This window comes from Apis mellifera (genome assembly GCF_003254395.2).
Source record: "Apis mellifera strain DH4 linkage group LG9 unlocalized genomic scaffold, Amel_HAv3.1 GroupUN_161_associated_to_Group9, whole genome shotgun sequence".
NCBI lineage: Eukaryota > Metazoa > Arthropoda > Insecta > Hymenoptera > Apidae > Apis > Apis mellifera.
Window position 1 is genome coordinate 12,107 of NW_020555801.1, and position 5,653 is coordinate 17,759.

Below are 5,653 nucleotides of genomic sequence, written 5' to 3' on the forward strand. Positions count from 1 at the left end.
AAATGAAAATAATATTTAGGTATAAATTAAGCTTCATTGTTGTGAGATTAATAATTGCGAGCGATAAATTGCTATTGTAAAACTAATTTAAATAATCATTTCATTCTGAATTAATTTTTCTTTTCAGATTTAATTTTTATTTTTTTCTTTTTCTTTTATTATTTTCTTAATTTATTTAACATTAATTATTAATTATAATTCATTTCGATCAATTATTTATATCTTACATTTTTCGAATTCATTCATATTAATTATTAATTTTAATGTTTCCTTCGAAAATTTTCCAAAAATAAATTTTTAAAAATCAATATCATACTAAGAACTAGGCAGTATCTCCAAATCCAGAAAATTGTGCCAATTTTCCTTTAGATATTCTGGTCTAGATTGGACTTCAGCTACAATTCTATCGGAGACATCGTGAGATCATCGCTAGATCATCGTGGAATCGTCGCTAGATCACCGTGCGAACGTCGTGGGATCGATGCTGAATCATCGCGAGATCATCGTGGGATGCGTACATCGTGCATTTGGTACAAGAATATACCCTCTAATTTCGAACAAAATATAAAATTCTCTATATTTCTTAATTTATCGATTTTATATAGCTAGTATTACTATCTTTATATAGTTAGTATTACTAACTTTTTATTAATTATTCTCCAAATCTAATTCGAGTCACTGTCCATCAATCATCACGCAACAATTGCACGATTTCATCGGATGATTGATGCTCTAATTCCGATGGCCAGTGGAATATTTCAAAGGTCCACGATTGATATTTTTGGATATCAATTAATGACAGGTTCTATACGTCGAATGCAATCTTTTGAAAATCGGCCTCAGTGGTTCTAGAATGACTTCCTTGAGTTTCTTCCTGTGGTCGTCGTGGATATCATGCATACGACTACAATGCCAATATCATATGTAACCTTCAGTCAGATCAACGTGAATATCATTCATTTCATGAGTCAAATAACTCAATTGATATAAGCTGTTATAAAGATGATAGTAACTCGAACTGATTCTTTTATTCTTTCCCCTAGATTTAAACATTAATATTTAAATATAAGTTTAATTTCATTTTACGTTTTTCATGAATAATATTTTTAATTATGATAAATATTCTTTTTATATCTCAACATTTATTTTAAACGTGGAAGAAGAATAAAAATAACAATATTAGATTTTTCTATTTTAATTTTAACAACAGAAGGAGAAAAATGAATATTATAATCTAATTTAGTCTGTTGGATGTTTAGTCCAAGTTTTGTATTTTACTGTCATTATATTTTTAGATATACATTATACTGAGGACCAAAAATTCCTATATCTAATAACCAAATTTCTTGTTTCGTTTCATTATCTAGATTTAAAGATAGAATAGTCTTAAAGTTAACGGTTGTGCTTCTGCATGATGTCTTAAGGCTGTCTATATATGTTGACAGTATGCAGTGGCAAGTATATTGGATGAATTTTTCTTAAAAAAAAAAGAATATTGATACATTTATTACATAAAAATTATTGGTGTTAATATTTGCCTTATTCCAATATATATATATATATATATATATATATATATATATATATATATATATATATATTCTAATATATATAGAGTTTAATTTTCAATTTTATGATTTTAGGGAAACTTAGACAACATTTAAGAACAAAACTAGAGTCAAAATTTTCACCACTTTCACAAGAAAACACAATGCAGTGAATTCTAATGAAACGACTATTGTCATTTCATTATAAATTGTGCATTTTAAATTGTGCAATTTATTATGACAATTGAACAAATACACGATTACATGGACCATTATCTCAATTTTATCTTTTACTGAAAAAAATTGAATAATTGTGCCCGTAATAAGATTATATGTGCTTCAGAGTTGATGAATTCTCTTTTTCCACCAAGTTCTTTAAATACTGCAAGATAGTATTTTTCTAATTATATAGTATAATTTTAAAAAATATAATCTTCAAAATAAGAAAATTATAAATATTAAGATTGGAGAGAAACTATATCCGAGATTTATATTTACTTATGTTCTAAAGTAACTGTTAATTTTATAATACAAATTGGTAAAAGTATTCTACAAAAAAATAGTTAAATTATTTACATTTTCAAATTAAACAAATAAAGAAAATTAAAGAAAACTAGAACACTTCACTAAGCACTTATTAAAATGTTTATTACTTCAAATCATTGATTTGAATTTTCTTTTTTTATTTCTTTTTACTGTCAAATTTTCAATTTTCATATAGGTTAAAATTACTAAGGTATTATATATTATTTCGTATTATTTGTAGCAATCTTTTAAATTATGTATTAAATTTATTTATATTTTTATAATTTATATTTTATAACGTACTTTTAAATATATTATTAATATGAGTGTATATTATGTATAATCAAATATATATATATATATATGTATATATGTATATATTATATATATATATATATATATATATATATATATATTATTCTAAAAAATATAAATTCACAGAATATCATTTAGAAAATAATTAAATGTGACAACAAAAACGATATTTAAATTAAATAACCTAAAAGTATTTTAGCTCTTCTACAACAACATTCGATTTAAATTATTATATATATATTTACAGTATATCAATCACATTGTTATAATTAACTTAATGTTCCACACCTGTTAACAATATTATTTTAATTATTTTAATTGTCATAACATTGATATATATTTAGTTCTAATAAATTAATTAACAAATATATGGTATCATGAATTTATTTATCCAACAGATAATATTAATATTAACAGACGATATATATGACCGTTATTCATAAAAATATAAATTATTTATATTATCAAAAATCTTTATCTTTCTTTAATTTTCACCTTTATATAATGCATACTATATATATGTACATATATATACATATAAACACATTTATATTGTAGCTTTCATATGTACATATACACACGCATACACACACAACAAATTAGATCAATCTTTAAGTTTTTTAAATTAATTTAGATAATATATCTGAACGAAATACTTCTTTTAATGTAAATATAATCCACTTTGAGTAAAAAATTTATTTCTTTTTTCATTATTAACTTGTTAATAAAAATTTTACCTATACAATTAATCGCAGAAGTTTTCATACACTTTATACAAATTCAGTTGAATTTATGTTATCGAAATCAACGATAATTTTCTTTTATATGAAACTATATGAATTGCGAGTATAATAATATGAAATCATTTTTTTTATTATCATTTCAATATCATTTCAAAGCAGTGAAATCAATTTTTCAATATTATTTTCCTTTCTTTACATATTTTTATTTCGTCATCATTCAAGATAAAACAAAATTTTAAATTATAAAATATTTAATTCTATCATCTATTCTATCGGAGATGGAATAAAATATATTTTCAGAAGAAATTGTATTACAATATTCAAAACATGGAAAAATGAGAATTGATATACTCAAAGAAATTTTTTGTACAAAAATAAATTATTTTATACATAAAATTTAATATATTGCTATATATAAATTTTCATTGAAATCAAATCTTTCATAATAATTTAATTTCTTTACAAGATAATATAAAAAATTTTTGATTGACTCTATATTAAATTATAAGTAAGACCTCGAATAGTCAAATTAATAGTAGTAATACCAGTCTAAGTGTTCAATATAATTTTTTAGATAATCCAATAATTTATATTATCCTATTTAATGTGAAACATGACAGTTTTACTGTATATTACCCGTTTATATATATATATATATGTATATATATTTATACTTATATGTACATATATATTCGTTTCAATCAGTTCTTTCAACTTTTTGATCTCTTTTCCTTCTTACCTATCAAATTATTTTTCAAATTGCTAGTACCATTGCATTTCCTTTTCTTTTTTTTTTTTTTTCAATGCTTCTAAATACGTAGGAATACTGTTAACGAAGATATCATCAGATTTATATTTATTTTCGCTCATAAATTTATCTTCAATTTTTTTCCATGATTTATTTCTTCAATTACATATCGCTTACCATATCATTTTCAAACTTCTATTTAATTTCATCATGCCAATCCTTATAAAAAAGAAAAAAAAATATTGATATATTTATTACATAAAAAACATTGACGTTAATATTTGTCTTATTCCAATAATATATATATGTATATATATATATATATATATATATATATATATATATATATATATATATATAGAGAGAGAGAGAGAGAGTTTAATTTTTAACTTTATGATTTAAGGAAAACTTACACATTTAAGAAGACTAGAGTCAAAACTTCCTTCACCATTTTCACAAGAAAACACAACGCAGTGGATTTTAATGAAAGGAATGTTGTCATTTCATTACAAATTATTACAAATTTATTAATGGCAATTGAACAAATCCACACGATAGCTCGGATTTTTATCTCGACTTTATCTTCTACAGAAAAAAATTGAGCAATTGTGCTCATAATAAGTTCACATGTGCTTAGGTTCATGAATTTTCTTTTTTTACCAGAATCTTTCTAAATATTCCATCACAGTATTTACAGTTTTTACAACACAAATCACGAGATTCGATCATTATAATTTCCACATTGTCCATTTCCACCTAATACAATTAAATAATATTATTATTTTTTCTTAGTAATACGGACAATTAAATTTTTTTATGGAACAAAGTATATTTGAAATAGATTATTATTATTAAGAATGTTTATCGATATATTTAAGCACAAAAATTATTATGAGTTTAAATATTTCTGCATTATTATAATTCTTAATTATGTGATATAATTTTTAAAAGAATGTTCGAAATAATGACCCATATGAAACTTCATACGGGATGAAACAATATGTAAAATTTATTTTTATTTATGTTCTAAAATTATATTGTAGAAACAATTTTGAATTTTAAAATATCAATCTGCAAAAATGTTGAAGAAAAAATTATTAAATTATTTGCACTTTCACACTTTCAAATTAAACAAATAAAGAAAACTAAAGAAAATAGGAACACTTCACTAAGCTCTTATTTTCAAATATTTCTTGTTTCAAACCACTGATTTTCTTTTTTTTATCTCTTTTTACTGACAAATTTTCAACTTTCATATAGGTTATAATCATTAAGGTTACGTAAAATTGTTTCGTATTATTCATACCAATCTTTTGAAATTATGCATTAAATTTATTTATATTTTTATAAATTATATTTTAAATATATTTTAATAATATGTGTATATATCTATATATATACGAATTTATATGATTTACAAAATATAAATTCACAGAATATCTATTAGAAAATAACGTGATTAAACGTGACGGCAAAAACGATATTTAAATTAAATAACCTAAACATATTTTAACTCCTCTATAACAATATTCGATTTAAAGTATTTTATATATATATATTTACAGTATATTAATCACATTGTTATAAATTAAAATAATGTGCCACACCTGTAAACAATATTATTCTTAATTATTTTAATTGTCATAATTTTGATATATATTTAGTTATAATAAATATATGGTACGAATTATTTATCGAACAAATAATACTAATATTACCAGAAGATATATATGACAGATTTTCATAAAAATATAAATTATTTATATTATCAAAAA

The 5,653-nt window shown here is 21.8% G+C and overlaps 1 long non-coding RNA gene across 1 annotated transcript; it reads right to left on the reverse strand.

Moving 5' to 3' along the window:
- Nucleotides 1-239: 239 nt before the first annotated feature.
- On the reverse strand, nucleotides 240-4,686 carry LOC113219337. Its single transcript, XR_003306366.1, has 4 exons — nucleotides 4,292-4,686; nucleotides 3,870-4,097; nucleotides 643-1,039; nucleotides 240-547 (listed from the first exon to the last, which is right to left on the reverse strand). It is a non-coding gene; the product is annotated as an uncharacterized LOC113219337 (long non-coding RNA).
- Between the last annotated feature and the right edge of the window lie 967 nt (nucleotides 4,687-5,653).